The sequence below is a fragment of the Telopea speciosissima genome, chromosome 2 (assembly GCF_018873765.1).
Source record: "Telopea speciosissima isolate NSW1024214 ecotype Mountain lineage chromosome 2, Tspe_v1, whole genome shotgun sequence".
Taxonomy (NCBI): domain Eukaryota; kingdom Viridiplantae; phylum Streptophyta; class Magnoliopsida; order Proteales; family Proteaceae; genus Telopea; species Telopea speciosissima.
The window spans coordinates 32,940,240-32,950,807 of record NC_057917.1 but is presented as its reverse complement, the minus strand read 5'-3'; positions in this window follow the sequence as shown (position 1 = coordinate 32,950,807).

Genomic DNA, 10,568 nt, shown 5'->3' with positions numbered 1-10,568 from the left:
AAGTACCGAACCAGGTTCGGGTAGCATGGCTATGTGGGGGACAACATCGATGCCCAACCTAGGGCATTAAACCTAGCATAAAGTCCATATTGGTGGAAGTCATCAACTTGCACCACCCTTCCATTCACAATGTTCTTGGACTTTGCGAATGCTTGAATCTAGAAAACCAAAAGTGATCGAACTCCGGCTCTTCGGATGAGGAATCATTTTTGGGGATGTAGTGAGTACTGTCGATGGCAAAGAAGGTGCAGGATCAGACCGCAGACGCTTACGGGTCACTGCCTTCCTCGCTGTACTATGTCTACCACTTGTGGACATGGTGCTGCAAGCAAGAAAGACAAATAAAAATGAATTAGGGCTTGAAATCTGTGTTTCCAAACAAAAAGAAAGGAAAGTGTGGATAGCAGTCCAAAATGGAAGAAAAAGTGTAGAAATCTTACCCTAGATTCGCGTGGATGCGCGGAAGACTCGTGAAGACATGTGGATTTGGTGGAGAATTAGTCAAGAAAGCCTTTGGAGCTCTGCCCCAGGGGTTTAGGACACTTAGAATGAAAAATGGTTTGAAAATGAGAGCTCTCAAATTGTTATAGCTTGGGCCTCGATTCTCTGGGCGATGCATTGGGCGATGGGGCCAAACGCCCAGAGAAACACCCAGAGAATGGAATCTTCAGTAGATTTGAGTTATACACTTATGGGCTTGTAGTTTCCACCCTATAAGGGCATGATTAATACAATTACAGCATTCAAATGATTATGTGAATAATATATATACAATAATATAATATAATGATAATAAATAATAAATAAAAAAAAACAATAATGAATAATAAAGCAATGATGGGGAAAACCACATAGGAACAAACTAATAGGATGAGGGAGTGAGTGATTTGAGGAAATAAATTTTCTGTTTTGATGGCTTATTTTAAATATAATTTATACATTTAAATATTTAAATACTATATGATTATATATATGTATGTATGAACCATTGTGTGAGTGATGCTGTGCAAACTTAAACATAGATACGTACGCATATGGAGATATGTGGTTGTAGAATCTTGGGAAGCTTGGGGATTACCTAAAACTTTATGCTTGCAAGTAGGCCCTACCATACCCATAGCCTGGTCCAATAAGGATTAGACCTAATAGGCTACCGAGCAAGATAAGAACCCTGTAGACAATGTAACACTGTGTGCAACCTCGAGCTGACCTATTTTATTTTCTATCTATGTTACTTTATTTACCTATAGAACTGAACATATTTTTTTAAAGTTAAGTAGCCTTAGTGACCTGATACTTAGAAATTCTCTATGGCAGGACCTGACTGTGTTGTTCGGGCTTGGAGACCCCAACAACATGCTTTACATTAGACGACTGAGGAAGAGACTAGCTTGGATACGAGAGATACAGTCCCGGGCCGAGAACCGATTGATTGTCTTCTTGGCACTCCCAGATACTAGTGGATCCGAGGGTCGTGCCATCTACCTTTCCCTAGCAGACGAGGTTAGGGGTGATATAGGATACCTTTACGTTTAGGGTCTTATCACCAGGACGAAGTTGGAGAGACTTGCATGCTAGACATAAGTATAAAACTAAGAAATTGTTGTTTAATATAAATCTTCAACATAACATCATGCATAACATATCATGGCATAAAACACTCCATGAACATATAACACTTAACAAAAACAATCAATAAATAACACACCTTACTGGGATGATAACATGATTTCACTGGAACTGTGGAATAGGTAATGTACATGTGATAGTTAGGAGTTATATGTTGACCTCGTTAAGAGTGTTCAAAATATTGAACGTGTAGCTTCTTCCAGAAAAGCAATTATGGTCAACACTAGATCCAACCGAGGTGGTCGTCGTGGAAGACGCCCTCGATTTATTTCGGAAGTTGAGCTACCGGATGGAGCCGAAGCTCAGAATTTTAAAGTGTCGATTGCTTCGCCGAGGGTACCAATGGCTGCCTAAGCCACTGTCGCTGCACCTCAGCCAGGTATAGCAGTCGGAGAGGTGAACACCTTTATAACCACCATGATGCGGACCATGCAGCAACAACAGGAGCTGTTGGGCTAAATGTCTACACAATTTGCGGCCATGATGCAAGAGCGAGAAGTACCACCACCACCACCCAACCGGCCATTAATTTTTCCACCACCTGTGCCTCAACACCTAGTGAAAAACTCTATGGGTAAGGTGATGGAGAGATTCAAGAAACTCCAGCCGCCCATATTTTCTAAGATATATTCTGAGGCAATGCAGCCGAAACGGTGGATTAGCGCCTTGGAAAAGGCATTTGGCGTACTTAAATGTACGGACGCACAGAAACTGATATGTGCTGGAAATCAGCTACAGAACGAGGCAAAAGCATGGTGGAAGGCAACCAAGCCTAACCTTAAGGCAGCTCATCCAAATCCTACTTGGGAGCAATTTAAAGAAGTCTTCTTCAGGAACTACTTCCCTGAGAGCTTTAGGAACAAGAAGGAAGCTGAGTTCTCTACACTTGTGCAAGGAACCAAGTCCGTGTTGGACTACCAACAATAGTTCGAAGAACACCTGAAAGGGGAAGTTAGTAAGACAAAGAAATTTGAGAAGGGACTCAAACCAGAGACTAGGTCCATTTTATCAATTATGGATATTCGGGATTACATGCGAATGGTCAACAAGGCAAAGACTATGGAAGACAGATTGAAAGAAAAAGAGAAAGAGAAAGCTACAACGACACCCGGCTTGGGCAAAAGGCCAAGTAACTATCAGAATTTCGGTTGGCCGAACAAGGTTTTCTGAGGAGCTAGTTCGAGCCCCAACCCAACTCCGTATCATAGACCAGATGTGGCCCAGAAGTCTTTGCCCCCCACTTATAATTGGCTTGCTCAACCAACTGCAAGTCAAGTGACAACAGCAGCTTCGCCAGCCCAACCTGCAAAGAGCCAAGGGAGCCAAGCCTCAACACCGGCCATGTTGTCAACAAATGCTACGTGTGCCACAAGGCAGGACATATGGCTAGGGAATGCATGCACCACGAATACAACACTTACTCGCCAAACCAGTCCTACGCTCGACCTTTCTAGCCACGGGACAATCGGACTTGAGAAAAAGTGTTCACGTTGACTAATGAAGAAGCAGAGGCGAATCCCGAAGTAATGACTAGTAAGTCCACTGAACATTAATAAATTTTAGGAAATAACCCGTGGATGCAAGAAAGCTAAATTTTATACAAACCCTAGGTACCCTGATTGTCTCAACCGTTCCCACACGAGTACTATTTGACTTGGGCACATCCCACTCTTTTGTTTCCACCACCTTTGCGAGTAGGATGACTGATCAACCAAGGGACATCGGGCACGATTTAGTAGTCAATACATCGACTGGTAGTGTCATGAGCTTGAAGGAAGTCTACGACCCCTGTCTGGTAGGAATTTTTGGGAAGAACTTGGCCGCACATCTGATTAAATTCAATATGAAGGATTTTGACGTAATACTAGGCATGGATTGGCTATCCACCTATGGAGCGAACGTCATGTGTGCGAAGAAGAAAATTACATTCAAGTTAGATGATGGCTCAGTTTTCACCTACCAAAGTGAGCCAATGAGGAAGCCCAAAAGAATTACTTTATCTGCCCTCCAGGCGCAGAAGTTGCTGGATGATGGATGTCAAGGCTATTTGGCCATAGTAATGGATACCGAGGCAAAGATAAAGCCTTTGGAGGAGCTTGATGTTGTTAGGGAATTTCCCAATATTTTTCCAGAAGATTTGACTCAGCTACCGCCTGATCGAGAGACAGAGTTTGCAATCAATCTGACTCCTGGTGCAGCACGGGTATCCAAGGCACCATACCGAATGGCACCTATTGAGTTGAAAGAACTACAGGTCCAGTTACAAGATCTGTTGAAGAAGGGATTCATACGACCTAGCGTGTCTCCATGGGGAGCACCCGTGCTATTCGTGAAGAATAAGGTTGGTAGTATATGGTTGTGCATCGACTATCGAGAACTGAATAAATTGACGATCAAGAATTGATACCCATTGCCATGCATCGATGACCTATTTGATCAACTGCAGGGAGCAAGAGTTTTCTCCAAGATCGATCTTAGGTTCGGATACCACCAATTGAAAATCAAGAGTGGTGATATTCATAAAATGACGTTTAAAAATCGATACGGGCATTATGAATTCTTACTACTGTCATTAGGGTTAATTAATGCCCCGACAGCATTCATGGACATGATGAATAGAGTGTTCCATGATGTGTTGGACAAGTTCGTCATTGTATTCATCGACAACATTTTGGTGTACTTGAGAGTCCTTACCTTCGTGTTGCAGCATTTGAGGGAGCACCAACTGTTTGCCAAGTTTAGCAAGTGCAAATTTTGGCTTCACCAAATTGGATTTTTAGGGCACATCATCACCAAAGACAGCATCAAAGTAGACCTGGACAAGGAAAATGCGGTTCTCGAGTAGGAGACTCCGTAGAATGCCACTGAGATTTGAAGCTTCTTGGGTTTAGCCAGGTACTAGTGCCGATTTATTGAGAATTTCTTGTGCATCTCCGCGTCCATGACAAAGCTGACCAAGAAGGGTGCAAAGTTTGAGTGGAACGATGATTGCGAGAAAAGCTTCCAAGAATTAAGGAATTGATTGGTGACGGCGCTAGTGTTAACTATTCCAGATGGCACCGGAGGAATGGTGGTCTACACCGACACATCCCGAACAGGATTGGATGGCGTGTTAATGCAAAGAGCAAAGTGGTCACCTGTGCCTTAAGGCAGCTGAAGGAGCACGAAAAGAACTACCCCACTCACGACCTAGAGTTGGCTGCGGTAATCTTTGCGTTGAAAATATGGTGACATTATCTTTGTGGTGGAAGGAGTGAGATCTTCAGCGATCACAAAAGTCTTAAGTATTTTTTCACCCAGAAGGAGCTGAATAAGAGACAAAGGCGGTGGTTAGAATTGGTGAAGGACTACGACTGTGAGATCCAGTACTACCTTGGCAAGGCCAATGTAGTAGGGGATGCGTTAAACAGGAAACCCAAACTGCATCTCTCACTTCCTTGGTTGTAAGCGAGCAACTGATAGAAGAAGCTCGGAAGTTTGATCTGGAACTTATAATCGAAGGAACGGCTATGCAGCTAGCAGTTATGGATATACAGTCGTCGATCCGAGAAGAGATAATTGGAAAACAGCCCAATGATCTTGCCAAGATAAATTTGGAAGTGCAACATGGAGTCCACAGGGATCCATACTTCTCACTGGCTCATAACAGGACATTAAAGTTCAGAGATAGATTGTGCATGCCTGACGACTATGAGGTGCAGGACTGAATTCTTAAGGAGGCACATAATTCACCCTATTCAATCCACCTCGGAAGCACAAAGATGTACACGGATCTGAAGAAGTACTATTGGTGGATTGGGATGAAGCAAACCATAGCAATATACGTGTTTGAATGCCTCACTTGTCAGCAAATAAAGGTAGAAAGACACCGATTGTATGGATTATTGCAGCCACTCCCTATCCCTGAATGGAAATGGGAATGAATTACCATGGATTTCGCAATCAATCTTCCCAACACCAGGTAAGGGATGAATACAATCTGGGTGATTGTGGGCAGGCTAACGAAAGTGGCTCACTTCATTCCCATCAGAATAAATTATTCGATGGAAAAGCTCGCCCAACTATACATCAAGAATATAGTTCGCCTACATGGCGTACCTGTCAGCATTGTATCCGACAGGGATTCACCTCAAGATTTTGGAAGAGTCTACAACATGCACTAGGATCTCAACTGAATCTTAGCACGGCTTTCCATCCTCAGACGGATGGACAGTTCGAAAGAACAATCTAGACTCTAGAGGACATGCTCAGAGCCTGTATATTGGAAATGAACGACAGTTGGGATACCCACATACCCTTGGTGGAATTTGCATATAACAACAGCTACCACTCCGCTATTGGCATGGCACCGTATGAAGCTCTGTATGGTCGAAAATGTCAGACCCTGTTGTATTAGGACGAAGTTGAAGAACGGAAGTATCTTGGGCCCAAAATGATACAGGCAACCTATAAGAAGGTGAATATCATCAGAGAAAAGATTAAAGCGGCCCAATCAAGACAGAAGAGTTATGTCGACAATCAGAGGAAGAATATAGAATTTGGAATCGGAGAGAAGGTATTCCTCCAAGTGTCTCCAATGAAGGGATTACTACGCATTAACAAGAAAGGCAAGCTGAGCCCAAGATTTATTGATCCTTACGAAGTCCTCAACAAAGTGGGACCCGTAGCGTATCGACTGACATTACCGCCATCCTTGCAAGGCGTCCATGATGTTTTCCATGTGTCAATGCTAAGGAGGTACATCAACAACCCGACACATGTACTCTCAGCTGAACCTGAACAATTGGATGCAGATATGACCTATGAAGAACAGCCTACAGAGATATTGGACCGAAAGGAACATAACCTCTGTAACCGCACGGTTGCATTCATCAAAGTTCGGTGGGGAAATTGTCCCACAGAGGAAGCATCGTGGGAACGTGAAGAAGAAATGGTAGAAAAGTATCCCCAGCTATTTGAATTACGAGGTAAGCCAATTTCGAGGACGAAATTTTTGTAAGGTGGGGAGAAATGTCAAGCTTGTCCCTAACTGGCTGGAAATTTTGCATGAAGGACAGGGACCTCTGACCAGTCACCTAAACACACTGTGGAGCATCACTCCAGTAGTTGAACCTTCGAGGATGTCTTCCTACATACCTGCCAGAAGATGGATTGCAGCCCCATGTAGCTGCACTGCCCATAACATAATGTACTGCATAAACCCCAGGTATTCTCTCTCCTATCCATAAATGTGGGGCCCACACCTATAAAGATGTGTATTAAACCTTGGGTGGGGTGTTGGTGCAAAGCCCAAGCCTTGGGCCAAGCACCTGTGCAAGCACAGAGCTTATACAGCTTTGCTGTATTCCTTGGGTGATGCATTGGGCGATTGGCCCAATTACCCTGTGAATCGCCCAGAGTGGCTGAATGGTGTATTTTGGACTCCAGACATGTGGGGACTACCTATACAGACCATGAATACCCTCTAGGGGTAGATGGGAATTTTAGGAACCATTACCTACCCCTGGTACCATGTGGACCCCACCTAAGTTGCAAGAACGGCCCAGAATCAGTTTAAAAATGCATTCTGGAAGTGGGGGACTGGTAGCCAAACAAGCCTTAGTTATGGCTAGCCTATAAATAGGCAAGCCCCAACCCAAAAGAACTTCTTACACTGTTCAAATCATGGAGGGAGTGGAAGGAGAGAAAGAGAGGAAGAAAGGAGAGAAAGGAGGAAGAGGAGATGGAGAAGAGTAGGAAAGGGAGGTGGATCACTGTGCTACCACGTTGCACATAGTCTCTGCAGCCCATCCATCTCAGGTAAACTGATCTTCATCCCCATATGCTGCTGCTCTCTGAATCCTCTTATGGATCCCAGCTCTGAGAGGGTGAATCTGGCTAAGGAAAGCTGAGGAACTGCCTCGGGATGTCTCAGATCTGACATGCAAACCTGTTGCATGTAAGATCTGAGCTATATAACATGATTCAAATGCTGTTTTACTGCTGAGACTGAGATCAGTCTCTATGCCAGACTGCACTGCCCAGTTGCACCTAGAATAGGCAGTCTAGGCATGGATCCTTGCATGCAAGTTGATCCTTGCTTGGATCTATGTAGGAACAACTCCCTACCATACATTTACACGTAAATCTTCCCTTGCATGCAGCCCAAATCATGGCTCTGAGCTGGAACATAGCTTGGGCTACTGTTCTCTGAGCTATCTGGATAGCTCCTGGCTTCCAAATGGAGGAACTACGCCATGAACCATGAGAACCATTGGATTCCACTCCACATGAGGTCCATAACCATCCTACATGCTTTCCAGATCGACCTCATGGCTGCCCATATAGCAATATCCAAGAAACCAGGTCTATTTATGCTTCAAACAGGCTCTGGGTGATGCATTGGGCGATTGCCCAATCACCCAGTGAATCGCCCAGAGATCGATTTTGGACTATAATTAGGGCTGTAAATGGATAGCCGAAAATCCGAATCTGATCCGAGTTCGAATCCGTTTAGGAGGTTCTGAATCCGGAATTTTGGTTTCCGGAAAATATTCGACTCCGTCCAAAAGCTAATCGGATTTGGATTCGGATATTCCTATTCAGAGTCGGATAATTGTCGGATAATTTGTTATCTGATTATAAATTATGATTATTTAATATTTGTTATAAAAATATATTAATATTACTATATTACCCATATTATTAGTGTTTTTATAAGGTTATTTTTGTCATATCAAGGGCTCAAGGTTATTTTTGTAATATCAAATCATCATAACTCTTAACCTAATCGTGAAATCCCAAAATCCTTATTCTCTTGAATCTCTTCCTCCCTCTTTCACTCTCGACTCTCAAGTCTCAAGTTTCAAGCTCTCAGCGGCGCCGGCACTCTGCAATCAACCCTCAAGCTTCAAGGTCACTCACTTAGTCACTCTTGACGGCACCGGAAACGGCACTCAGCCACTCGCACAACCCTCTCGACTCTCTCTTTGGACCAATTAGGTATTCTTCTTCTTCCTTATCTCTTTGTTGGTTCTGTCTCTGCTCGATCTCTTCTCTTTGCTCTTTTTCCTGTTTTTTTCTTTTCACTGGTCGAACTGTTGGGGTCGAGAGGGGGGAGGGGTTGGGGAGATGTCTCAGATGGGGCTGCTGTAGATGATTTAATAGGTCTCTCCATTAGAGTGAACTTGGTTTTGATCCACTTGAAGCTGCTACGAACAGAGGACTTGAGCTTACCTTCCATGGTGAGAACGTTGTAACTTGTAACTTGTAAGAGGCCACACGCTTCTTACGCTGCTCTGGGTCACTCGACGTGGTGAATCCATTATCCTTATTGGTAGGACCATTGAAGTTGTAGGACTTGGATCGATCCTCAAACCCAAACCCAACTCCACTATAAGACGAGGAGTACTCTGGGTATGATCTGCACTTCTCCATATTGATAGATAGATATGTAGCAGAGAGTTTTCCTTAAAAACTGAAGACACCCTCAGCCCCTCAGAAGAGAAGAAGAGCTTTGGGTGTCCCTTATATAGGGAAAGCCCGTGAGTGAGAGTAGGGGTAATGGCAATAGATGGTTAATGGACGGTGGAGATAAAGTGGGGTGGGGTTTTTTTGTAAAGAAAATGAGGAGGGAAGGGAGAGTTGGAGAGAAAGATTGTGTGGCATCATGTGTGATGTTGGAGCGGGGACTTGACTTGGAGAAGCCAGAAGAATTACCCACTTCATAAATGCTTCCGGACAAGGGACATAAATTAACTTGTCTGCTTCTATTTGGGTTTACATTTATATAATGCATCTATATGCAGATTCTTTTCTTCTTCTTCTTTTTGGTTTGATTGAATGCATGTATATATAGATCGATATAAAGATATATGTAACCAATCATCTTACCGACATAGTTCATATCATGTTTGTCCATGCACGCCTGAGAGAGAATACTGACTCAAGCTGTGGCCTAGATAATTTCTATCCATCAGATTAGAATCTATGTATATTTAATTATGAATTCCATCTTTGATCCCAAGAAAAAAATAGGTCTCTCCATTAGAGTGGTCTATACAAATGTAAACACGGTAGAAGATAATAAGATTTAATCTTCCATTGTTTTAGATGACCTTTCTATTTGCAAATTCCTGTTTGGAATTTTTTTTGAATACATTATTTACTGAAGTGCAGTTATTTTTCTTCTTGCGATCTATCTTCTATCTTTTGACTTTCAAGTTTTTCTTCAAACATTGAAGAGGTGACCATGAATTACCATGATACATAGTGGTGTATGGGACTGACTGATGTGGACAGTAAGGACCATTGAGAGTGATAATTATTTACATTTTGACTATCTTCTATCTCTTGTTGTGCATTATTATTTACATTTTCTTTTTCTCCAAGTCTTGGTCAATTGAGTGATAAGTTGATGTTAGTCTCTTTTTAGATGGCTGCCCTTATCCGGAATTATTGTGGTCTCCCTCGAATATCACTCATGTACATTTAATGAGATGATATCTTGCAATTAAGTTATCCACATTTAGTAATTTATTCAACTTACCTCAAGAAGGCTTTGCTATTTGTTTATGTGCATTTTTTACTATTCTTGAGCCCTGTGAATTTTTTGAGTAATTGCTAATTGAAGCATAGGAACATGTTTAAATCCATGTGAGAGACATGAATTTTCTCTAGAGATCCCAAGTACATCCTGTTTAATTTTTCTCTCTTCCCTCATTTGTTTTTAGGTTGAATAATCTTGATTCAAGATTGAGTTTTGGAAGACTTGAGCAAGGAGCAAGAAGTGCCCAAGAAAGTGGGAGTGTGGGTTTCTCTAAGAGGTAGGCTACTTTCCTTGTCAAATTTCTAAAAGTAGTCGTGGGTTAATATTGGTTTTGAAGATATATTTGGTTGAATATTTCGGTTTTAGAGTTTTAGTTTTGTAATTATGTTCTAATATGTGTATTTGTAGTAGA